Source organism: Anabrus simplex, chromosome 7 (assembly GCF_040414725.1).
Source record: "Anabrus simplex isolate iqAnaSimp1 chromosome 7, ASM4041472v1, whole genome shotgun sequence".
In the NCBI taxonomy this organism is placed as follows: Eukaryota; Metazoa; Arthropoda; class Insecta; order Orthoptera; family Tettigoniidae; genus Anabrus; species Anabrus simplex.
Window position 1 is genome coordinate 257,124,977 of NC_090271.1, and position 27,988 is coordinate 257,152,964.

The window sequence follows — 27,988 nt, forward strand, 5'->3', positions numbered from 1 at the left end:
GCTGCTAGACACGATCTATTTAGGAGACCCCTGTAAATGTCACACTAGCTCATGTTAAGACAGCTTCAGTAATTCAATTACAAACACTACCGCCAATTGTTTATTCTGCGTTTCAACTTCACGCTAATGGGATTCGTTCGTTTAAGAGGCCATGGGCAAAGCCTTCAAGTCTTAACACCTCATTCTTAGCTCTTATGGCCTGGAACATTTCTAAATGAAACCCACGCAAAGGTTAATATACATAATGTTAGTGGAAATCCGTAAACATATTCGCCAACTTTGATTGGATACTCCAAAGTTGACATGTTTATCGTTGGTATGGGAGTGGCATAAGGAGACTTGGTTCTCGTAACCTAATATTAAGTAACGCAAGCTTGGCGGTTTTTCATTACCATAAATATTGTACTAACGCTTCATCAGTTTTAGATGTGGTACCTTATTACATGTCCAGTAGTTCCAAAGACAACTCACTTGTCCCGACGATGCTCTTAAAATTAAACACAGGCGAAAGCAAAGATGTAGTTTCTCACGAAGAAGTCGAGGCTTAGCGACGAGAATTTTAAGAAGCAATTATTTTATTTGTAAATTAAATGGAAAATTATTCGGCATGCTAAAAGTAATCAACTAAGAGGAAAGCTTATTAATATTATTATTATTATTATTATTATTATTATTATTTTGCTATTTGCTTTACGTCGCACCGACACAGATATGTCTTGTGGCTGCGATGGGATAGGAAAGGCCTAGGAATGGGAAGGAAGCGGCGTGGCCTTTATTAAGGTACAGTCCCAGCATTTGCATGGTGTGAAAATGGGAAACCACGGAAAACCATCTTCAGGGCTGCCGACAGTGGGGTTCGATCCCACTATCTTCCGATCACTGGATACTGGCCGCACTTAAGCGACTACAGCTATCGAGCTCGGTGAAAGGTTATTTAGGAAGTTCCAAAGCATCATCTTCAGTCTCACAGTCATAATTGCCTCTATGCTAAAAAATAACACAAAATGAAGCAATATATTCTCCTTTCAAAATTTCATATTATACCAGCCCTTCGAGAAAAAAATCAGTGATTTCCTTAAAACCGGGCATTGCCGTGCGAAACCGTAAGGTACCAGTGCTGCTTACTTCAGATTTTCTCACTCTGATCCTTACTTGCCCCATAAATCTGGCAACTCTGCTTTACATTGTTAAGATGATGCTTCAACAGAGGGTTTTATTTCAGTGTTTGTTTGTGGCGACCATTGCTTAGAATTTGAGATCGAGTCGAGAGGAATAAAAATGACTGCCCTTCTAAGGTAAGTTGCTTATATTTTTATTTATGACTTCAAATAAAAGGCAATTGGTCAGAATTTCTGTGTTATGACACTAATTATTCCGTTGGTGCAGTATGGTACCACACGGCTTCTTGCTTGCTATTCCTTTCTCCTCCTTGCTTCTAAGGGTGATTCAAAAGAAACAATTCGTACTGTACTCGCAAATTATGATTCATGTCTTAAAATTGTATAATTGTAAATTTCACTAAAAAAATCCGTGTCAAAACACACGTGGAGAGCGCGATGTATTACGTGTAATTACATTAGTATAAATGTACGGTTCGTAAACTACAATAATACATTTTAATACCATATTATTATATAATTCAGAATTGAATTTCAGAATCTAGAAAAATGATTGTATGTTTTATGTATTGAGCACGAAAAGCAAAACTTAAGAGGACAAATCTAGTTGATAATTTCGCTAAAGATCGGAATAAGGTAGGCGCTAGAGCTTACTGTAGAGGATTTGAAGTACATTTTGTGGTTCAAATCAGCATTACAAGTTATTTGGGGAATTTTCACGGAGATAGTGAAATGCTGTAGAAACAGGTCTAGAGTTGCACAGAAGTCTAAAGAATTATTTTTCTGAACTGCATTGTTTAAAACATTGCACAGCCTGTAGAGTCAGGAATTATTCTGAGCGGTTGTTCTGACTTTTTTCTTCTGAAATGTTTCAGTTGTCCTCGCATTAAGGTGGGGCACGTGAAAGTTCAAGAGGTATAAAAAGTCAGGGTTGTCAATAATAGAATTTACAATTTTGTATGGAAACTTCATGACATCCTTCTGTCTCCTCAGTTCCAAGCTTTCGCTTTCCTCAATTCCTCAATCTAAGTACCCTCAACTTAAACCTGGCCCATCTAATTCCTTATTTTTAACCCATACTACTGAAATTGAAATTGAAAAAGCAATTAATAACCTTTAAAAATAGTTGTAGTGTTGACTGTTTTGGTATTAGTAATATTCTTATAAAGAGACTCTATAAATTTATTATACCTTACATCACAAAATTAGTTAATAAATCCGTAGCAGAGGGTAAAGTACCAGCTAAACTTAAAATCGCCAGATTTGTACCAGTTCATAAAAGCATAGATACATTTAATGTTAGTAATTACAGGCCATTCTCGGTATTACATCCTCTATCTAAAATTCTAGAACAAGTGCCTAAAAATTATTATTAGACATTTTATTAAATAATAAATATTTTGATCAATTTCAATATGACTTCTTACCTCACTCGAGTACAACAATGCTTAGACTCAGATATGCCGGGATGAGTGGGTCAGACGGTTGAGGCGCTGGCCTTCTGACCCCAAGTTGGCAGGTTCGATCCTGGCTCAGTCCGGTGGTATTTGAAGGTGCTCATATACGTCAGCCTCGTGTCGATAGATTTAGTGGCACGTAAAAGAACTCCTGAGGCTAAAAATTTGGGCACTACGGCGTCTTGGAAAACAGAAAAAGAAGTTAGTGTGGCGTAAAGCGAATAACATCATTATTATTATTAGACTCAAGTATGTTAGCAGCTTTTTTATTTGTAGATCGTAACAAGGCTTTTGACACAGTTGATCATAAAATTCTATTATAGAAATTAGAAGTAGCAGGCATTAGAGGTACTACACTGAATTGGTTTGTTGATTATGTATTGTGACGGTTCACGGTACTTTAGATACCATATCGTGACATCCCATATCAATAATATGCCGTTTTCCGCGTCATTCTACGACGTTTAGCCGCAAAGCTAGCAGACCACAGCGCTGCACGGTATACGAACGATGCGCTGCTACCTTAGAGGACAAGAGGCTCTGTGCGCGTAATGACAAGGGCGAGTCATACGCTAGCCAGCAATTAGGATGTTTCTCTCTCCTGTGCGAGTGAGTTGGAAGGAGTAAAAGGTCATGTGGCAGCCCGCGAGCCATGCTTAATAAGTCGGGTTAACTTAGGGAGAAGTAACTCCCTAAATATTTGTTGGTGATTTTAGTGATACCAACCAAAACCTTCATTTATTTCAGAATTTTCAATATTAATAATAATAAGAAGAAGAATCATGTGATTATTGATTTACGCATCTAATATTCATGAATAAGAGCTTGTCATGATCAAGGAATTATTTAGTTAAAGATGACAACGAAATATCTTCCAGTTATTCAACTTATCATTGATTACGTGATCTGAATCGGTGCAGAGAATTACAGAACGTCGTCACAGGTCTGGCGGGGTGAGCCTATCCTGGAGTTTGGCAAGACGTAAGTCAATCATTGCACAAGTGGTAAATGACGCTTTGGCGATTATAATTAAACCGCCGATCCTAAGAGAATAAAATTCGATCAGTAAAATATGGAAGGTCAGAGCTATCTTTTGATATGCAGATCAACGCCGACAAACGGCTTTTTACGGAAGTGACCCCCGACATGAAGGCGTAGTTAACTCCCACTCTTGATTTTTTACTCTGTCTTACAAAAGAAATCGGACAGGAGACCACTTACCCACTATCTAATGTGTCTCCGTGATGTTCAGACGTGTTAATATTTTGCACGACCTGTGAGATTGTGTAATACTTTCATTAAGTGATGATGTACTGCAATTGTGAGATTTAAATAGCAGAAGTACTGCATAAATCATTATTTAAGCGCAGTGATTATTGACGTGCACTTATTGTGTAAATTTCGTGTATTTATAACATTTTGTATCATGGTGTAATCACCGAGGATAGTGAACGAGGAATAACCCACCTGTTATGAGCTGCGTAGCATTCAAGCTACTGTTATTATGTTCGATGGATTCGTGTGTGGCTAGATTAATTCACTACTAGTCAAATACAGTGTAGTGTTGTGGGAGCACAATTGGAATTACAATTAGAACGTTGAGAAAGTGAATTTGTTCAGGAAATTGCGATTCACGCATAATAATAATAATAATAATAATAATAATAATAATAATAATAATAATAATAATAATAATTTGGGCAGCGTCTGCTGAAAGCACAAACGTGGATGTGAGTTGTCTTACATTGTGAGGGGATGTGAAATAAGCAAGTTAGTGACCCTTAACGTTGGATTACAGTGCAAGTGAATACGTGATAGTTCAGCAATGTTGGGATAAATTTAACCATGCCTGAATGTAGTGCGTATTACAAGTTGACCCAATTATAACCATAGTGTTTTCCCCTTTGCATATTGGAACGGGTGATCGCTGGTCCGGGAAAAGAATACACGAGTCACTTACCTACCCAGCATCTCATTGTGTTGGATACCTCCAGGATTATTATGTGTGGTGAAGTCTACAAGATGAAGTTCATCCCGGAAACGAACCAAGGACCTCACGACATCAAAGGCAGCATGATGATGGCTTAAGCTGTTATGAGTGTGCTTCCTCGGACAAGAATGATCACCCTAGATAAGTGCATTTTCAAATTTACTGTGTTTGAAAGTCATTTCCCTCCTGTACATGTCAAGTAGATTAAAAATGTGAATGCTGATCGCAGGCTGTTCGAAGGGATTAAAACTTTTAGCTTGTGTAGTAGGAAGTTTGTTACTGGCAATGATGACCAGCAGTTAATTTAAACCCCTTGGAAAGTGATACATGTTAGTTATAAGATTCCTGTAATGATTTATTTTTGTCTTCAAGAAGTGTTGTGATGGATGGAAGTGGTATCCATCTAGGTAACCCCAAATCTTATGATAAAATGAGATGCTCTGCCTCTTCAAAGAATACGAGGATGACTTGTATGTCATGTTTTTAGATGCGAGTATAACTTCTAGATCGTGAACTTAATACGGAATTTTTTTTATACAATGGCATGAATTAATATCCCTTATGTAAATATATGCGGGTGTTTGTGGTATTGAGCCGGAAGTGATGGTCGGTGAATATTTGTCGATTGATGGTCAAGGCGATATAAATATGTGCCAGAGATAATTTATACAAAGCGTGAAGAATTGCACCACGCTAGTTATATTGGGATTAGGGTGAATAGAACCATGTGAGAATTAACATGTTAGCGTTGAGCTTGAAGAAGCCGTCTTGGCCCGAATTTTATATCGAGGCAGCTTATTAAAGAGAGATATCTTCCCCCGACTGTATGAAAGGGAGGCGTACGAAAGTACCGTTACGCTAGAGAAAGTGCCAGCTGGATACAAGGGCTGATGAAGCTGTGGGCACGTTACAAGCCTTGACTGTGGAGTGTTCATTGGCCATTTATTTTCTGACAATATCCGACGGACATTTACGCATTGAGTAGCTAATTGTCACCGCAATTCAATTAATATATTAGGAACAATAGACTTCCTCCCAATTTATTTTGTTCATTCCATACGATCTAGAAATTCAAAACATGCATCCTGCAGTGAGAAGACCATGAGTTCGACCCCCATCTAGGGCAACGTGTATCATTGCTATTATTTTTGGTAATGGAAGGACCATTCCCTCCATATAATCTTGTATATATGATAAAGGGTCATATTATATGTTTGGTAGTAGTTGAGTGTATTATTACATGTAAAATGTCGTGTTATTGTCCACGCGTCATCCATAAGCCCAGTATTATTTTATGTTAATTGATCAAATGGTATTTTTTAAAATTTTAATCCCGGCGAAATATGCCTATGCGATTAGTTACACCTTTGTAAATAATAATGAAGTTAGTTATTAGGGCCGAACATGACTTTCAGATATCTTGGAATGTACTTGTCATAATTAACATACTGTCTTAATCCTTGATCGCGTAATGATATGATCACAAGAAATTATAATATTTCAAAACTCCAGTTCATGAATAGAAAGCTGGGATGATATCCAGAGGGGTGATCATTATAGTGCCGATTATTATGTATAATTAATTGATTAATTAATTAATAAATGCCTAACAATGTTGTGAATAATAAAGGTAGTAACAAGTGAAAGGCCTCTAAATATCGGGATTATTGGTGTGGAATACTAATTCCACAAGACAATTAAATAATAATTTCATCAATGTGAATCCCGCTTTAAAAAAAAAAATTGTGATTCAGATGATATACGGCACATTTCGTTTTAGTTGTGGATGACTCTTTCTCAGTTGATAATAAATCTGATATTCATAAAACTTGAAAACATCATTCTACTGATTAGTAGTGACGTTGTATTTCTCTTCTATATTGAGATCCCTACTTATAAATAATTTATTAATGCCCATTAATCCGAACGTACCATAGACCTGGAATGCTCTAAAATTATAGCCGTGGTTATTCTGAAGTAGGGATGATGAGAATTCGATTCTAGGGCCGTTCGTCGAAGATCTCATCACGTATTTTCCATTCGGCCGATACACTCACGAATTATTATTATTATTATTATTATTATTATTATTATTATTATTATTATTATTATTGTGCACTGAAGCCCCGGACAGGCACAGTATATGACAGGGAAAAGCTTCTACGTGTAATAATACTCACAGTAATGTAAAGGCGATGTCATTTGGTCTGCCTCAGGGTTCTGTGCTGGGGCATTTATTGTTTCTTCTGTTCATTAATGATATTGGTCATGTTAGGGTAAATAGAAGACTAAACATTTTTGTTGATGACACTAATATTTTCTGTGCAGGCTCTAGCAATCATGAAATTGAACAAAATATACAGCAGGATATTTTATTACTTGAAACATGGCTTAATTCCAACCAATTAAATATTAACCTAATAAAAACAAACTACATAATTTTTTACAAACTTTTATATGTATTAAATTTGGATATAAGTCTGCTTTTATTCAATCTCAGAGTAAGGTAAAGTGCAGAGTATTAAATTCATAGGACTGATTATAGATGGATATCTGTTGTGCAGTAATCAGGAGGAGACTGTTTGTAATCAAATTATCCCTGTGATTGGTATCCTTAGTAGGTTGAGATATAAATTTTCTTGTGGGTTGTTTGGTGTATTTACTGTGCTCTTATTGAAAGCCACATCTCATATATGATACATGTCTGGGCATGCTGTAGTAAAGAATCATTTGGAAAGGTAGAGTTCCTTAGTAAGAGAGCACTAAAAATAACTTTCAAACTGCCCATTCTGACATCGACTAAAAATTTGTACAAGCATTGTTATATATTATCACTTCCAAATCTCCGCATAAAGGCTTCCATAATTATGATCTACAAAATTCAAAATAAATTAGTCCGCTAAAACACATCAATAATTACCAATTCCCAGATTCATAATTATGGAACAAGAATTATTTATAACATTCACTACACTGAGATACATTCTACTATTTATGGTCAAAATAATCTCTTTGGCATTTTCTATAACTATAACTCATTTCCAAAATACTGTATATATAAACTTTACCAACTTTATCTATTTTCAAGAGTAATGTAACTAAATACTTAAAATAGTATGGTAATTACGTTTATGAAGCTTTGTCCTATCTCATGTATTATATCACAATACATTATATATTTACTCCATTTTATTCTGTAATCAGATTTTGAATTTAGCCATTGTAATTGATCTGTATTGAACCAAGGAGAGCCTTGGCTTAGGTTCCTATACTGAAATGAAATGAAATAAAATGAAACTTCAAAATTTAGGAGAAGTTCGTTGTATGCTACATGTGAATAATTACAGGTGTTTTGAAATTTTATTTATATCGTGTCAGAAGCATACATAAGTTTAAAATTAAATATAAAGAAAAAACATAAAACAATATAAATACTTCAATGACGAAGAGCCACATTAATCTATGTGAGCCCAAAATCTTGCAACATCAAGTGCATTTGGCTTCGCTTTAACCAGGTCCTCTGTTGTGCATGAATGGGCATGAACTACATTGCAGCAAATGGGCTGTGGTCTGCTCTACTCCACACACACACAAGGTACTGTCCACTTCGAAACCCCATTTCTTCTGGTTTTGCTTGCACCGCGTAATACCAGAGCGCAGTCTATTCAGTGCTCTCCAATTCACCCAATCTGTGATATGGCCAGGAGGAAGTTCCTCTTTTGGGGTCATCCATTGACTGAACCTCGTATGTTGACTCCTGACGCGCCATTCTTGAATTCTTGCTTGCTGCACTGTTCCTGCAAGTGTTTCGGTTACTCTCAAGAAGCTTTTCCTAGACTTAAGCCGCTGGCGTGCTGGCTCATATCCAAACAAAAGGTGGGCTTCCGATGTCAGGTGTTTTGAAATGTAAGTTATTTAAATATCTATTTTGGATTTTTTTATCTGTGCAAGAGGCTATACAGTACAATTATTTTTTTGTTGGATCTGTGTATTCTACAGGTCCTGACGAGAGAGGTATAGATAAAGGTTTCTACAGGTTTTCAGGCATTTAGAGTGTTTGGCATTCCTCATAACAAATCCTAATATCCTGTATGACTCAGCAACTACCTTTTGTATATGTGTGGTGGAGGCGAATTCTCGGTCTAATAATATGCCGAGATCTTTACTGGATTTGATAAGAGACATTCCGAGAATGTTACTCGTTCAGGTAGGTCATTGATTGGTGTGAGGAATATCAACGGTCCTAAATTAGATCTCTGGACTATTCCTGAACTTACAGGTGTATTCTCTGGATGAGTTTGATGAACGCTTGGTGTTATGAATTATTGATGATATGAATTTGATATTGTGCCATTTTCAAATCGTCTTATGGGTGCAATTTGAATGTTCTTTTCTCCGATGTTCTAAATACGTTATATCAAAGATGACTATTATTTTTTGTTATTTGCTTTACGTCGCACCGACACAGATAATTCTTATGGCAACGACGGGACAGGAAAGGCCTAGGAATGGGAAGAAATCGGCCATGGTCTGAATTATGGTACAGCTCCAGCATTTGCCTGGTGTGATGGGAAACCACGGAAACCATCTTCAGGGCTGCCTACAGTAGGATTTGAACCCACTATCTCCAGGATGCGAGCTCATAGCTGCGCGGCCCTAACCGCACGGCCAACTCGCCTGGTCTGACCGAGTATGATGCGTTATTATCATAAATGGATAATGTCCATATTTCTCATAATAAGGATACCTTAAAATTCGCTTTCGGGCTCTCACAATTTATAAAATATATATTATGTAACTTGGACTCCCTAAATGAAAGGCAGTTAGCCGCGGGCTGGGTGGCTCATATGGCTGCTCTGGAGTAGGTTCCCAAACACTTTCGACGAGACACTCCAGTAGTTCCCAAGTAAACGTTCCCCTTCCCATTGACAACGGACTTCGGACTGTCTACTACTACTGCAGTAGGTTGTAACACAGTGTCAAAATTAATACCTCAGTTTCGAGATAAGATACTGTAGATATGAATTAAAATGAACTGTATGTCTATCCCTTAGTCCCGTTTCGTGATACGGGGTCAGGGATGAGGGAAATTAATTTTGGTAAGTGAAATTGGATAAGGAGGTGGAATCAATCTGCTGTGGCCTATGAATAGTAGCTGTCCCTTCATATGCCTGGAAGTGAAAGTGGGAATCCACAGAAAACCATTCTCAGAACAGTCAACGGTGGGGTTCGAACCCACTGCTCTACCGAATGCAGAAATTGTCCCTATAGCCCCAGCTGGACAACACGCGTGGTTTCTCTGCTCCATATGCATTAAAGTGAACTGAAGTATGAAATTATATTTGTCTTGGATGGACAATTCTTTAAAGAGAAGTACTGAAAAAGCGAATGTCTAGATATGCAGCTTTCTTTTAACCTCTCAACCCACTTCTTCATATATTCTGCTATTGCAATTTATTTTTTCAGGTTTGCTTTTATTTTTGCTCCTTAATTTGATGTACTGTCGCACCGAATTTTCTTGAGGAGATCTGCCAGTTGTAAGGGACCTACATCGGGGTGTGGAGCGTAGAACAGTCCATTCATTATATTGCTGTAATTAGACACCGGATGTTTAGGCATTTATGGGTTAGAATGCAAATCTACTGAAAGGAGTAACAAGTATACTCTAGTCTGGGCAACAGTTCTGCTATGCGATTTGCATAAACATTAGGGGCCCACCTGTTAGAACTCCTAGAAGTTATGTTACTCTCGCAACATTACGGAAGAGCAGGCTAGATAACAACTCCTACCATCATAAACGTCCGGTTTCTTGTTATAAGATTAACATAAATTAGTGGTAGGGCCTACGTTCAAACGAAATTAAAAATTGCACGCAAATTGCAGGAGAATTTTTGCTCTCTTGAGTTATTAGTTCTGTGGTTTAGGTGCTGGCTTCCTATCCGGACGGCTGAGATTCTAATCCTAGTCAATACTGGGTAGAGACTTCCGTCTCAAAAATCACGTGACGCCAGGAAAGGGATGCAGCCTCATAAACCTCCCGGTCAAAACTAAATTAAGCCCAGGTGCCTCTAGCGACCCCAGAAATAACTTGCATAAGCATTTTTATTTGCTTTCCACATGGAATACGTTAAGCGTCAAGGAGATAATCAATATTTTATTTGATCTTACCTTAATAGCTATTAAGACCTCTACAAAATGTTCAATCAATCAATCAATCAATCAATCAATCAATCAATCAATCAATCAATCAATCAATCAATCAATCAATCAATCAATCAATCAATCAATCAATCAATCAATCAATCAATCAATCAATCAATCAATCAATCCATGATTTGCACTTAGGGCTATTGCCCAGATGGCTGATTGACTATTAATTGTTTACCTAGATTTTCCTTAATCGTTTTAAAAGAACGTGGAAAATTTTCGAATATTCTCCTTGATAATGTATTCCAATCTCTTACTCCACGTCCTATGAATGAATACATTTACCCCAATTCGTCCTGTTAAAATCCAACTTAATTTTCATATTATGATCTTTCCTACTTTTAACAGCTCCGCTCAGGCTTTTTCGTCTACTAATGTCATTCCACGCCATCTCCCCACTGACAGTTCGAAACATATGACATAGTCGAGTATCTCGTCTCCTTACTCCCAAGTCTTCCCAGCCAAAAGTTTGCAGTATTTTCGTAACATTACTTCATGGTCAGAAATCACCCAAAGCAAATCGTGCTTTTTTCCTATGATTTTTTCCAGATATCGTATCAAGTAATCCTGGCGTGAGTCCTATACACTGGAACCACACTTTAATTGTGGTCTTAGCAGAGACTTATACACCCTCACCTTTACGTCCTCACTACGACCTCTAGTTCTCGATAGTAGTAACATTTATTAGAAAGTAAATCATCCGTCTTCTAGTGGGCGAGACCATAAAGGCCCGGAATACATAATTTACAGTATGTAATTAAATAATGAAATCATGTCCTTTCTGGAAATTACGATTTAAAGCATAAATGAAACTGTATAATTTGCAGAGTATATCTTATGATCTGTAATAACATTTTCCCTATGCCGTAAAAAGGAATTTTTAAATTTTGAAGGATAGTATCTGTGTTCTTCGGCAGGGTACCTCTGGATCCAAACAGGAGGCCTCTAACAATCCATTGACCAAGAGGAATATTATACTTAGCTGACAGATATGGCATATATGGTGTTTAAATTGCTTGTTTTTCCAGATTAATATTCTGGGCTTGTTGCAGGTCCCTCTCGAAACTAATGGTAGGATCTAACACAATCGCCTTATTTTCTTTTTTCTTTTTTTTTATGGCTATGATGTCCTCTCCTCCCGTTGTGTAGTCGATAGAGACACAGTGAACTTCTTCGTGCACCTCCCATCCACGCTGCCTCAGGCCTTGAGCAATTGATGTTCTTGGTGACAACTGTTACGCAGTCCAAGTGTTTCGGTCTCGTTACAACCGTTATGGCGGCGACGGGTTGAGCTGAAAGTTCTGCCGGGAACCGATCTTACTGCTGTCAGGTTGCACGACATTTTATAGCATTTATGCATTCGGATGAAGATAAAGGTGACTTGCGAGACATCCAGGAATTTGCTTTCGTGTGATCGGCGTACAAAACCACTCCTCTCCCAGTCTGGGGTAATTTACATTATAACTGAAAATAACGATCTTTCATTATCTCTCACATCTTTCTTCCATTGGTTTTAGAGGGAAGACTTTCTTTATTGATGTTCAGTTTATGGAGCGCCATGTTCTGTTCATAATGCAGCTGTTCGTCCTTAATTACGAGTAAGCGACTGCAGATATCATAGTGCTAAATATTAGCCTCCCATTCGGCGCAGAGTAGTACTATACCTCTGAATTCCTTTGGACTATATAACATGGAGTTTGGTGTATCATCAGGTACCATCATTATTTCTTTAACCGAACTTCTTATAATTTTTTCCATATCTTCAATAAAAGTGCTGGATAACTATAGCGGATATATCATTTAAATTCATTGATAATTTTAAATTTATGTTCTGGGTTTAAAAGTGTGGTCTTTATTAAATTGTTTAAATCAGAATTTAGGATATCAATTACTTTAGATCCGTCAAGAGATATTTCGTTATTGAAATCAATTCCTAGATATTTGATTCGTTCGTCATTTGATGTTACTGATAGTATTACTGATCCTTGAAGAGTGGTGATTTTTCCCGGAACCAGTTTTCCTTTCTTTAGGATAATAGATTTAATTTTTGTAGGTTGATATTTAGACCTATTTCTGTGAATCAAGTTATGGCTAAATTAAGTAAACTTGTTGCATCTTCTTCGCTTCTGTTGATTATTGCTAAATGATCAGCGAATGCGAAAGCAGAGAATAGTGGGATTTCTTCAGATAAAATGTATCCACACTTATCGCTGACGTCATGGTCGGTAAGATCATGTAACATTTTATTAATTTCGAAATTGAAAAGAAATGCTGAAGTAGAACCACCTTGTGCTACTCAATATATAATTTCTATAGGTTTGGATTTCTTAAAATCTGCTCCTACTTGAATACTGTTCTGCAGTATGAAAGGTATATAGTAAGTTTACGTAAATTGTCTGGAATAACAGACTGCTGTAGAGCCCGTATGATGTGCTGATGTCCAATAGAATCAAACGCTTTCGATATGTCGAGAAAAATGACGTAACAATTCTTCCGGTAGAGCTTTGCATCTTGAAGGCAACCACTGACAAGAGAGGCGTTAATATGGGTTTCAGGTAGGGGCGTAAAACCGCGTTGAGGTGGACTTAAAATGATGTGCGCACCACCGAATATATGATAATAGGTCTCCATGCCTTGATGTCGTTTATTTCTTCCCCTTCGTATAACAATATTTTTCGTCCCATTTTTAGCTGTGAAGGTACATAAGAGAATTGCAGCATTGAAATAATGAGCAACGTAAGAAGTCTAGTGGCTTTAACATATCTTAAAACACGAACTGTTATACGATCGAGGCATGGTGACGTGTCAACTTTTATGCCGTGAAGCGCCTTATGTACGTCATTTTCACTAATGGTAATATCAGCTGGTAAGTCAGTATTTATTTATGTATTGGGAGTCCGGCTCCATGGCAAAATGGTTAGCGTGCTAGCCTTTGGTCACAGAGGTCCAGGGTTCGATTCCCGTCAGGGTCGGGAATTTTAACCTTAATTGGTTAATTTCGCTGACGCTGTATGTGTCGTCTTCATCATCATTTCATTCTGATGAGATCGCGCAGGTTGCTTACGGGAGTCGAATCAAAAGACCTGCATCTGGCGAGCCGAACTTGTCCTCGGACACTCCCGGCACTAAAAGCCATACACCATTTCATTTTCTGTATCTGGGAGAGGGGTGTTGTTTTCGACACCCAAGGTATTTTCAAAATGTTCTGTTATTCTTGGCATTGGAATTTTGCAAGGTTGAAGCTTGTACATTTCTTTCCTTCATTTTAATTATAAAAATGGTATTGAGCTACCTCGTAATCATAACGTTCTCGATATTTGCTCGTTGTCTCATAGACCTTCGTTTTGGATTATTACATGTTTTATGATCGTATTAATGATTACATTGCATCTTTCTAGATTTAAAGGGCGTTGAGGGTCAGGCAATTCAGTTACTTGGTCGGCAAAAAGCTGTAAAATGTTAGAACCCAGGGCTTTCTAACTGATCAACATTCCCTCTCCGGGAATACAATAACATATTCGTTTGGGATATCGTTGACTACTGGATTACTCCGTATTGGTTCTACACGTCCGTCATCCTTTCTGTTCTCAGCGGTTTGGATTATGGAATTAGAATTAAAACGGGCTGTGTTGTTGATGGCATATTACATATACAGGGTGAAGCGAAATTCGCGCACTCTGGGCGTCGCAGCGCGAATCCTCACATGCCAGCAATAAAAAAATATCTCTCACAAAAGTTCGGCCTACGAGTATATCCGGGAGGAAAAGGTCGTTGAAGAGTGGCAACCTGACAACACTGTAACCATATGTTGGCTAACTACCTCTGTCAGCACATATTAGTCGTGCTGTACAGTTGGTACAGCGGATAGAGTTAAGGGTTAAGATGCAGGAGGTCGAGGAATCGATCCTGGGTTGAGGTGCATGTTTCTTATTTCGTAAGTGTAGTCCAGGAGGTATGGTATCTGGCATGTTAATCGTCAACAGCGATTGCAGCGGGTTCTCTAGAAACCATTTGCACTTACTTACTACGGTCCTAGAAATGGACGAACATTCGTTTTCATTAGTCGGCTTTGAAAGAAGCCCTTTCCACGTCGTGGGCGAGAATTTATTCGCACCACTTCATCTACTAGATGCGTTACAACGTGTTCAGCGTTACTAAATGTTTTTAAATGTAGGATACATGTGACCTAAAAAACGGTGTCTTACTGTGTTAGAGTATGTAATGTCCGATGGAAATTAGCAAATAAAAAAGCGCCTTAAACTAGGATCGAACCCTCGACCGCCTCCATGCTAACCCAAAACTCTATCCACTAGCAACTGTACAGAACGACTAATACCTGCTGACAGAGGTAGTTACTCTACATGCGGTTACAGCGTTGCCAGATTGCCAATTTTAAATGACTTTTTTCTCCCGGATATACTCGCAGGACGAACTTTTGTGAGAGAATTTTTTTATTGCTGGCATGTGAGGAGTCGCGCTGCGACGCCCAAGTGCGCGAATTTAGCTTCACCCTGTATATTTTATTCCATCTTCTTTTGGGGTGAGTTTTACCGACGTCAATGTTAACACCTAAAGATAATTTACATAGCTTAGCACAAATAGGGCATACTAATTATAGGTCAAGACTGTGTATTATTAGTACTGGATATTCTTTCTCAAATCTATGCCCCACGATTAAATGAAGATCTATAACCAAAAATGTAGCCCCATTAATTGCTTTAAAATTGTCGTAGTTGTATTCAGATTTGTTTATAATTTTAGTGCTGGAGTGATGACATGTTTATGATCGTAAAATGAAGGATTCCAAAAAACTCATTAAAATAATCAAAACACAGATTACCTAACCTGATATAAACGTTGACTGTACGTATGAGAAGATGTGATGGAATAATGGTAACAGCTTTAAGTGCAATTGGTTCGAGTTCCGCAAGATGGGATACTGCCACACATAATCGTCGTTTCTCTTTGAACGTGGGCAAAATAATGTATCATCAATGCTCAATATTAAAGAACAAAATGTCTCGAGCCTTTCACACAAACTCGAATCTATAGTTTCTTATAATATGTCACAGAAAATCAACACAGACACTAAAGACAACAACGTCGCTCACGCAAAACACATTATTGTGCTTCAAGGTAACCTACCATTTATGACAACATCTATTTGGTGAGAACGCATTTGTTGTTTCATGCTGTGTGAAGTCGTGTGGTTGAAATCATTCATGGCCTGCTAGACACCGGCGGGAAAAAATAGAAGTGCACCTTAATCTCTTATGTGAAATCTTTATTTATTCCACTAAAATGTATCAATTTTCCAATATTAATTTACAAAAGATAATTTTGTATTCAAATTCAAATATTGACTTTATATCAAGTCTAATTTCCGCACAATTTTTTTCGTGAACTTGAAACTGTCTGTCCATGAAGCTAATGTGTTGAAGTCTCTAGAATTCTTGAGGAAAGGGGACTTGGAGATTCTGTCGACAAGTAGCAGCTGACTGGCTGGCTGTAGTGAGCCTCATGGGCAATTTCCTGTGACTCTCTCCAACCCTCATAAACGCGATAGCTGTCGAGGGTCAGTTGCTGTTATGGCCTTCATCTGGGGTAGATACCAGCGTGCAGCACGTCTCAACTCTGGCCAGAAATTACTGTCCTCTTCTGTTGCACTGCCACTCAGCACTATCTAAATATCCGTGCCAAGGAAATGGAAACCACTGCTAGGGTTCCACTTTGTTATAATCTTAATTTTATGTTCACTTGGAGGGTTAGAGGGAAGGGATATTGAAGGGATGTACCAAAGTATAAACATTCTTCCTTGATAATTCACCGGCGTATAACATAGGTAGAATTTTTCTACTACTCTATTTTCTCAAATGACTCCAATACTGGATGGCCAACCTTACCTATTTCATCTGAAACATCTTCTGACTATAGCTCATTCCACGTTAAGGAAACAGTATTGTTCTTGTCATATCGAAAGGCTCTACTCAACACCATCACGGGAAAACGCCGGCACACAAATTTATAAAATTCAGTACTTGAGTTCAAGACAAAATGCGGAAGAAACTAAGCTACTTATTATTTTTATGAACTAAAGAGAACGGGGGTTTTACAGGGACTATTTTTGGTTTGTACAGAATCAGAGGTAATCTAAGGCACATGGAAAACCTCTGCATTGAAATGTAAGGCAAACTGGGGGAGGAAATAGACAAATAATTTTTATGGGCTCAAGGGGTGCATTTAATTGCATTAAATTCATTTCTCCTGGGAATAAACACTAAAAAATCAACGCAACAAATAAATAGCCTACCGTAGATGATTATACAAAAGATCACAGTATTAATGTTAAATAAACAATTCACACACATAGGTTAATCGCCTAACTCTCACTCAACACAAGATAATCACGCACTGATTTAAAGCCTCAAAACACACACGCAAAAAATAAATACTGTAGATAACATCACTACAGAAGTAAACTGCCGGCGGGTCACAGCGAGATACTACACGTGGCTTGTACCAGAGCAACACAGAACGAAAATGAAGGAAGGCAACGAAGCGATGGCTGTTCCTGCCTTTGTGCTTCCTCCTTACAAATGTATTTATGAAAAAGAAAATGTTATGCAGTTATTTTAATAACTCTTCTTTCTTTCTTAATCAGTTTACCCTCCAGGGTTGGTTTTTCCCTTGGACTTAGCGAGGGATCCCACCTCTACCGCCTCAAAGGCAGTGTCCTGCAGCTTCAGACTCTGGGTCGAGGGAAACAACTGAGGAGGGTGACCAGTACCTCGCCCAAGCGGCCTCACTTGCTATGCTGAACAGTGGCCTTGCGTGCGGATGGGAAGATTGGAAGGGATAGATAAGAAAGAGGCCGTGGCCTTAAGTTAGGTACCATTCCGGCATTTGCCTGGAGGAGAAGTGGGGAACCACGGAAAACCACTTCAAGGATGGCTGAGGTGGGAAACGAACACACCTCTACTCAGTTGACCTCTCGAGGCTGAGTGGACCCCGTTCCAGCCCTCGTACCACTTTTCAAATTTCGTGGCAGAGCCGGGAATCGAACCCGGGCCTCCGGAGGTGGCAGATAATCACACTAAACACTACACCACAGAGGCGGACCTATTTTAATAAGTCATGGGCAAAATTGCCTTATAATCTACCGTTCGTAATACTTTACAAAGTATAGTAAAATATCCCTTAATCACGAGGAATTACGGGTGTCTCACAGGGGATGTGTTCACTCCTTGTAGGTCTACAAGAACAATACTGTTTTCTTAATGTGGAATGAGCTATAGCTGAAGGTAGTGGTAGGCGATTTTCGCCACGGTAAATATCAATAAAGACCGTGCAGTGTTTGTCTTGCGCTTTTTCAATTACTCAGGCAATTATACAAATTTGTTTCTTAAATAGGAATTATACACATTTCTAGGTCAAAAGATTACAGAGGATGTAAGGTGCAACACTGAGGTTAAATGCTATATTACTCGGGTGAAAACAGAGTTTATGCAGAAGAGCAGATTACTGTTTACCAGTCAACTTAAACGTCCCCTCCGAAAGATATCGCCACATGCATTTGCGTGGACGGTTGCATTGCATGCCTATAAAACATTGACACTAAATAAAAATGCTATTGGCTTTACGTAGCACCGACACAGATATGTCTTATGGCGACGATGGGACATTAAAGGGCTAGGACTGGGAAGGAAGCGGCCGTGGCCTTAATTAAGGTAGAGCCCCAGCATTTGCCAGGTGTGAAAATGGAGACCACGGAAAACCATCTTCAGGGCTGCCGACAGTGGGGTTCGAACCTACTATCTCCCGAATACTGGATACTGGCCGCACTTAAGCGACTGCAGCTATCGAGCTCGGTTAAATAAAAAGAAATGAAAAGAAGTGTTTTGAAGCCTTTGAGATGTGGTGCTACCGTAACATGATAAATATTACATGGAGAGATGTGAAATACCTGAGTTCTAGACACTGTGAACCAACGGAGATCTATCCTTCGCACCGTCCGTAACCTTCGTCTTACATGGTGGGGTCTCACAATGCGCCGTTCCAATTTAATGAGAACTGTGGCAGAAGGCTTCATTAAAGTAAAACATCCGCAAAGGAGACCTATAAATACCTTCCTTAAACAAATTCTAATTGATATCCAGCCATAAAATTATGTTTCAATGAAGGAAGCTATAGATGACAAGCTGATGTGGAAATGTTTTATGTAATTGATCAGTATTAGGACTGCAAACATATGAGATGATGATACCTATTCCTCTTTCATGTACAGTGGATCATAGACCATCACATTGACTAATGGAATAATTTTCACGGTCAGACTTGTAGTAGGCCTACATACAGTAGTACAGAAAAATCACCTCCAGTGAATGTATAGGCTATAAATCGTCATACGAAAGTATATGCATGATTACAATATTGCAACTCTTCATTTACAGATTAACCGCTGCTAAAAGGTACGTCATATCGACAAAGGATTGTACCATAAGATGCAGGATTTAGCGGCCTAAATGGCTTGTCCTATGATATCTCACCTATTCGTGTAGAGTTTCATGATTCTATATTTCCTGTAAGTGATTAAAAGTATGAATTATGCATTTAAAAAGTCCAAATTTACTTAAAATCGAGAAATAGAGACGAATCCAAGGTATAAGGGATAAAGATACGACAAAAAGTCATAAGACCAAGGTTGAAGATCACTCCAAATTGAACGTAGATTGTGCCATCCGTTATGTGATTGGACTTCCTATTCCACGAAATACCTCGAAATGAAAGTCTGCACCATTATTAAAATTGCCTCCATATTTCGATCTTCTTCGGGGAAATCAATTAAGTCTTCTTTTTTTCTAAATGTTTGCAGTAACCTACTGAGGTCAATGTTCTCTATCCTTTGACACTAATTCGTCATGATACTGAAGAAATAGCCAAATTTTCCTTCCGGATTCTTCAAAAATACAAAATGGCCACCGGTAAGAACCAGGCAAGTTGAGCTATATTCTTAATATTCTGAATATTGTTAATAAAAATGGCTTCAATCAGATAAGTAAGTGTGTCTCCTGTGTAGTATATTTCCTTTTATTTTTGTGACGTGAACATTGTTATCTTGTAAATGAATTATTGGTAGTGAATTCACACAGCTGCCTTTATTAGAGAGAACCGTCAAATCGTAGTAGGTAACAAAAGAATACACAAATGTGACTTACTCCACTTTGGTTTTGGCGGGTCCACATCAGGAAATAATGCCTGGTCAGTATAGGAAAAGCCATTAATTCAATATCCAAAGCAGATACTTCATTAATATTTTGCATTAAACAAATTCAAACCAAAACCATTATTTAAAACGTTGTTATATCGCAGAATAGTTTGACAACATTTGGTGAATCCGCAATTTCGTGCTGTTAAAAATCAAAGAAATGCTAATGCTTAATTTTTTTACATATCTTGACACTGGCGTAGCCAAGGGGGGGGCCCAGTGGGGCCGGGCCCCCCCCAAAATGTTTCCTGAAACTAGAGCGAGGATCAGCCGTTGTTTTACGTACGATACGAACAACTTAAAACTTACGCCAAAATGACGAATTAACGTAGCGACAAAGAATCTACTAGCAGGGCTCAATACGGCCATTCATAATTCTCCGTATTTGTACTGCTTGAATGAAAGGAAGACACTTTTAGGATTGTGATGCGCGGGGATATTTCACTGTAGAGGCCTCAGTATTGGGAATGTGTTGACAAATGACAAAAGATGAGGAAAGGGGCAATTAGCCAGGGATTACTCAGTAGTGGGCCGGAACGTGACCACCGAGATAACGGAGTCCACAGCCAGAAACAGTTGAACAACATCGTGTCAGCTTTTGCAGATCAGTTCCAGGAAACTGGGGTTGTACCATGGTTGAAAGATGTGCTGTGTTTAAGTTGCAGCGTTCGGAAGACTGTGACAGGATTGTGAGCTGCACGTTAGTTTCTCATTTTGTGCCATATAATAACTTTATTTGTCACTAAGGGCAAAATAATGTGCATCCTCGGTAAGTTATGATTTTTTTAAAATTCTAATAGCAAGACAGATCGCAGATGCGTACCTTAGTTCTATAGGTAGGTCTATATATTTTGTCAAATGCCCGGGGACTGATTGGAACTTCAAATGGCACCATGAAAGGTGCATGTAGCTATCTTGTAATTAGCGGACGTGATAACTCAGTTCCAATGGTTCTATCTTCTCATCAAGACGGCCGAGGCTTGAGTCGCAGTCGATGCATGAAACATTTTTAAAATGGGAAGTCACGTTCTATTGATACAGATTCTACTTAAAACACTAGGTCGCGTGCCTTACCTTTCTTTAGAGTAATAACCGCATCATTTATGATGGTGTATTTTGAGTATCAACCATTCTTCGGGCTTACCGTGTACCTTAAATGGTGAGTGGATGCAGTGGCGTACCCACGAAATAATTTCAGTGGCCAAGTCTAGGCCAGTAGCGTGGATACAACTTTTCCATGGAAGGGGTTGTGAAAAGATGTTTTATTTTGTATTTAGAATTTGCTTTACGTCGCACCGTAGGTCTTATGGCAACGATGGGAAAGTAAAGGGTTAGGAGTGGGAAGGAAGCGGCCGTAGCCTTAATTGTATGTTGTATGTTCAGTCTTCAGCCCTAAGGCTGGTTGGATCCTCAACAGTTTAGAAAACCTAGAATAACGCCGGAGAGGATTCGTCGTGCTGACCACAGGACACCTCATAATTTGCAGGACTTCGGGCTGAACAGCGGTCGCTTGGTTGGCGATGGCCCTTCGGGGCTGTTACGCCATGGAGTTTGGTTTAGAAAAGTGTACAGAGAAGGAAGCGACACCCCTGCAAGGCTCTTTAGCTTCCAGCTAGTTCTTCCGTCCGGTCTCGTGCATTTAGGACAGTTGGAAAACGTACGCCTTAATAAATGCTCTTCATAAAACCTGTGTAAACATACTAACTGAATCTATTTATAACAATAATCACAAACGCCTCCTTTTCATGTGGTTCAGTTGGTTGAGTCGCTGTCCTGAGTCCGAGTTCGCAGGTTCAAATCCCGACTTTGGTCGGTGGCCCTCAAAACGGTGTTGAAATGGCAACAGCTCCATGTCGTTGGTTTCTGGCACGTTAATAAAAATTATACATACGAATATTAGTGTCATAAAACTGTAACTTTATGCTACTATATTCTGCACCCCAGGCTTGCGAGGGAAACGAATTAACAATTTGCTTTACGTCGCAACGACACTGATAGGCCTTATGGTGACGGTGGGATAGGAAAGGCGTAGGAGTGGGATGGAAGCGGCCGTTCCCTTAATTAAGGTACTGCCCCAGCATTTGCCTGGTGTGAAAATGGGAAACCATTTTGAGGGCTGCCGACAGAAGGGTTCGAATCCACTGGCTCCCGGATGCAAGCTCACAACTGCGCTGCCCTAACCGCTAGGGAAACTAATAGGACAAGGTAAACACTCCCTAGCATATGTTGTGACATATATTTTTCTTTACCAACTAACAAAATATCTATACCCATACCCCTTACATTCTATATTTACTTATTTATTTATTAGTGCCTTTTTTACAGTGGCGAAGTTAGGGCTCGAGGCCCTCTCGTATACTTAACCACATACTAATCAAAATCTTAAACAAAATACTGAGATACGTAAATCAGTTAAAACTACATAAATTAATAGTGTTAAAAGTAAATTTAAATACATTACTAACTAAATTAATATTAAAACTAATTAATATTGAAAAGTGCGGCTGCATGGCTAAATAGTTAGCGAGTTGGCCTTTGGTCACAGGGGTCCTGGATTCGATTCCCAGCAGGGTCGGGAATTTTAACCATCATTGGTTAATTTCGCTAGCACGGGGGCTGGGTGTATGTGTCGTCTTCATCATCATTACATTCTCATCCCGACGCGCAGGTCGCCTACAGGTGTCAAATAAAAATACCTGCACCTGGCGAGCCTAACATGTCCTCGGACACTCCTGGCACTAAAACCCAAACGCCATTTCATTTCAATATTAAAAACTCTTAAAAACGACATCCTCAGGCACGCACACATTCACACTTCAACCATTCAGTCAGCTGTCCTCAGCAGGTAGTCTCGGCAGGTTTAATTTAATTTCGTGTGGCTATTTCTAGCCGAGTGCAGCCCTTGTAAGGCAGACCCTCCGATGAGGGTGGGCGGCATCTGCCATGTGTAGGTAACTGCGTGTTATTGTGGTGGAGGATAGTGTTATGTGTGGTGTGTGAGTTGCAGGGATGTTGGGGACAGCACAAACACCCAGCCCCCACGCCAATGGAATTAACCAATGAAGGTTAAAATCACCGACCCGGCCGGGAATCGAACCCGGGACCCTCTGAATCGAAGGCCAGTACGCTGACCATTCAGCCAACGAGTCGGACGTCTCGGCAGGTGACCTTAAATCTTAATAAAGAGCTAGCTTCTCTGACCTGAGCTGACAGGGAATTCCATAATGTGACGCCCATCACCACAAATAATCTATTAATTGTATTTGTGCGGTGCAGTGGAATAGAAAGATAGGATCTAGAACGTGTATTTAAGTTGTGAAATGATGATAAAAAGGTGAATTTAGAAGAAATATACAGTGGCTGACTTTCAGCTAACACTCCTAAACACCATCAATCAATCAATACTGATCTGCATTTAGGGCAGTCGCCCAGGTGGCAGATTCCCTATCTGTTGCTTTCCTAGCCTTTTCCTAAATGATTTCAAAGAAATTGGAAATTTATTGAACATCTCCCTTGGTAAGTTATTCCAATCCCTAACTCCCCTTCCTATAAATGAATATTTGCCCCAGTTTGTCCTCTTGAATTCCAACTTTATCTTCATATTGTGATCTTTCCTACTTTTATAGACGCCATTCAAACCTATTCGTCTACTAATGTCATTCCACGCCATCTCTCCGCTGACAGCTCGGAACATACCACTTAGTCGAGCAGCTCTTCTTCTTTCTCTCAATTCTTCCCAACCCAAATATTGCAACATTTTTGTAACGCTACTCTTTTGTCGGAAATCACCCAGAACAAATCGAGCTGCTTTTCTTTGGATTTTTTCCAGTTCTTGAATCAGGTAATCCTGGTGAGGGTCCCATACACTGGAACCATACTCTAGTTGGGGTCTTACCAGAGACTTATATGCCCTCTCCTTTACATCCTTACTACAACCCCTAAATACCCTCATAACCATGTGCAGAGATCGGTACCCTTTATTTACAATCCCATTTATGTGATTACCCCAGTGAAGATCTTTCCTTATATTAACACCTAGATACTTACAATGATCCCCAAAAGGAACTTTCACCCCATCAACGCAGTAATTAAAACTGAGAGGACTTTTCCTATTTGTGAAACTCACAACCTGACTTTTAGCCCCGTTTATCAACATACCATTGCCTGCTGTCCATCTCACAATATTTTCGAGGTCACGTTGCAGTTGCTCACAATCTTGTAACTTATTTATCACTCTATAGAGAATAACATCATCCGCAAAAAGCCTTACCTCCGATTCCACTCCTTTACTCATATCATTTATATATATAAGAAAACATAAAGGTCCGATAACACTGCCCTGAGGAACTCCCCTCTCAACTATTACAGGGTCAGACAAAGCTTCACCTACTCTAACTCTGTGAGATCTATTTTCTAGAAATATAGCAACCCATTCAGTCACTCTTTTGTCTAGTCCAATTGCACTCATTTTTGCCAGTAGTCTCCCATGATCCACCCTATCAAATGCTTTAGACATGTCAATCGCGATACAGTCCATTTGACCTCCAGAATCCAAGATATCTGCTATATCTTGCTGGAATCCTACAAGTTGAGCTTCAGTGGAATAACCTTTCCTAAAACCGAATTGCCTTCTATCAAACCAGTTATTAATTTCACAAACATGTCTAATATAATCAGAAAGAATGCCTTCCCAAAGCTTACATACAATGCATGTCAAACTTACTGGCCTGTAATTTTCAGCTTTATGTCTATCACCCTTTCCTTTATACACAGGGGCTACTATAGCAACTCTCCATTCATCTGGTATAGCTCCTTCGGCCAAACAATAATCAAATAAGTACTTCAGATATGGTACTATATCCCAACCCATTGTCTTTAGTATATCCCCAGAAATCTGATCAATTCCAGCCGCTTTTCTAGTTTTCAACTTTTGTATCTTATTGTAAATGTCATTGTTATCATACGTAAATTTTATTACTTCTTTGGCCTTAGTCTCTTCCTCTATCTCGACATTATCCTTGTAACCAACAATCTTTACATACTGCTGACTGAATACTTCTGCCTTTTGAAGATCCTCACATACACACTCCCCTTGTTCATTTATTATTCCTGGAATGTCCTTCTTGGAACCTGTTTCTGCCTTAAAATACCTATACATACCCTTCCATTTTTCACTAAAATTTGTATGACTGCCAATTATGCTTGCCATCATGTTATCCTTAGCTGCCTTCTTTGCTAGATTCAATTTTCTAGTAAGTTCCTTCAATTTCTCCTTACTTCCACAGCCATTTCTAACTCTATTTCTTTCCAGTCTGCACCTCCTTCTTAGTCTCTTTATTTCTCTATTATAATAAGGTGGGTCTTTACCATTCCTTACCACCCTTAAAGGTACAAACCTGTTTTCGCATTCCTCAACAATTTCTTTAAACCCATTCCAGAGTCTGTTTACATTTTTATTTACCGTTTTCCACCGATCATAGTTACTTTTTAGAAACTGCCTCATACCTGCTTTATCAGCCATATGGTACTGCCTAACAGTCCTACTTTTAAGACCTTCCTTTCTATCACATTTATTTTTAACTACCACAAAAACAGCTTCATGATCACTAATACCATCTATTACTTCAGTTTCCCTATAGAGCTCATCTGGTTTTATCAGCACTACATCCAAAATATTTTTCCCTCTGGTTGGTTCCATCACTTTCTGAATCAGCTGTCCTTCCCATATTAACTTATCGTTAAAGTGTGTAGCTGCCGACGTTTATCAGGCTTCAGCCATGAGATAGCCTGATAGTATGGGATGGTATGAACATCGTACCCGATGTTGTAAATAAATCTCAGGCAGGAATTCAGTGCTCGTTGAAGTTTATGTGTTTCTTCTCTCGTCATATCAACTAATACAACGTAACAGTAATCAAGAATACGGGGAATGAGTGTCTGTATTAGTTTTGCCTTTAGCTCAAATGGAAATATATCCCTCTGCCGTTTAAGAGGGTGAAGCACTCCAAAAGTCTTTTTTTACATATTTCTTTCGTGTGACCAGAACAATCAAGGGTTTCATTCATAATTAAGCCAAGATTTTTAACCGGTTTACTGTGGGGAATAATGTTCCCATTCAGCAGCTCAGTAATTTTCGTGGTCCAATTATGATTGCCTGAGATTTTGTGGAGTTTAGTGTAAGAGAATTTCGTTGTGCATATATACTGAGTCAACAGAGGTCATTGTTAATATCTTGTCTTGCAGTGTCGATATGTTATATCTTGTCACGGATGGTATGTCATTGATATAAATACAGAAAAGTAAGGGCCCTGGAATACTGCCCTGCGGGGCACCACTAAGTTTCATTTTCCATTTAGAGGCCTTGCCGTTTACTGTTACACGCTGTTGATGGTTACTCAAATAATAACTAAGAAACTTAAGCGCAGCCAGGTCGAAATTTAGCAGTTCCATTTACTTTATCATAGTCGGAATTTCTATAGTGTCAAAGGTGCTACTGAAGTCAAGAATGATAAGTTTAGTGAGCAGTCGTTTGTCTATAGCGTTTCTTCTTACCTTCAAAAGTGCTGTCGCGGTACGGTGACCCTTCTTAAATCCAGATTGCAAAGGGTCCAAAGGAGCATTTTTATTTAGGTATTCCAGAACTTGCTCATATACTAAACGTTCAAAGGCTTTAGAAAGCGCAGGGAGTATGAACACAGGACGAATGTCAGAGAGAGATTGTGGGTCTAAACTCTTAGGTACCAGTATAATATTCAATATTATCTGTTTTCCAGACAGTAGGGAAAATTCCGTTTAGTAAACAGTAGTTCAGTATATGCGACAGTATAGGCAGGACAGCACCAATAATGTTATGTATAAAAGTAATAGGATTATCATCTACACGCGTGGCCTTTGATTTAATCGAGTAGAAAGCCTTTTTAACCTGATTTTCTGTGACACTGTGAAATGTGAATGGTGGATTGGCTGGAGGGGAGGGTGGTGATTTGGTCCAGTTAATTGGGGTAGGTTGAATATTTATTCTACTAGAGTAATCGTTCAGTTCGTCAAGTAGAATGTCAGGAGTTTTCTGGCTCTGTTGATGTTTTCCTATTCCCAGAGCTCTAAATTGGTCCCATGCGCGATTGGAATTAAAGTTGTTAGCTAAATTCCGGAAATATGCACATTTTTTTATTTCTGATTAACTGCTTTGTGCGATTTCTTAAGATGCGGTAAGATTCGAAGTCTGTGTCATCTAAGGTTTGTTTATAATGTCGAAATAACGAGTCACGGTGGGCCATCATTCTCTTGGTTTCAACATCTAGCCATGGAGAAGGGCGAGAAACCTTTATTCGACGTGTTTGTGTGTGTTTATTTGCCGCATTAATCGTATAAAATGTCACTTCTTTATAGCTTATCACATGACCATTATTATAATAAAATTACCGTATTTATATTCTGGCTTGGGGACTTGGTGTTTGTCGCAACATTTTCCTCTTCATATTCAGACAACATACTACACTACCAGGCACCAAAGAAACACACAACATGATTAGGCCTACATCCCTCCATATAGGGTAGCGTCGGGAAGAGCATCCGGCCGTAAAACAGGGCCAAATTCAGATGTGCGACACAGTTCGCACCCGTGACCCCACAGATGTAGGAAAAACGGAAGAAGAAGAAGAAGAAGAAGAAGATGATGATGATGATGATGATGATGATGATTACTATTAGCTTCCGGAATCCGCACAAATCCACCACTCTTACTTGGATCCAAGGACACTAATTTCCTTTTTAGGTATTCTATACCACCTAAACTCTGGAAGTTTGGTCACCTATCAAAATAAATGGGCCCCCCCCAAACTGAAATCCTGGCTACGCTACTGTATCTTGATATTCGCTGGGATGAGCGATATTATGCAAGGAACCTATAATAGCATTTATTAATACGCTAATATGTTTATGAAAGGAGCAA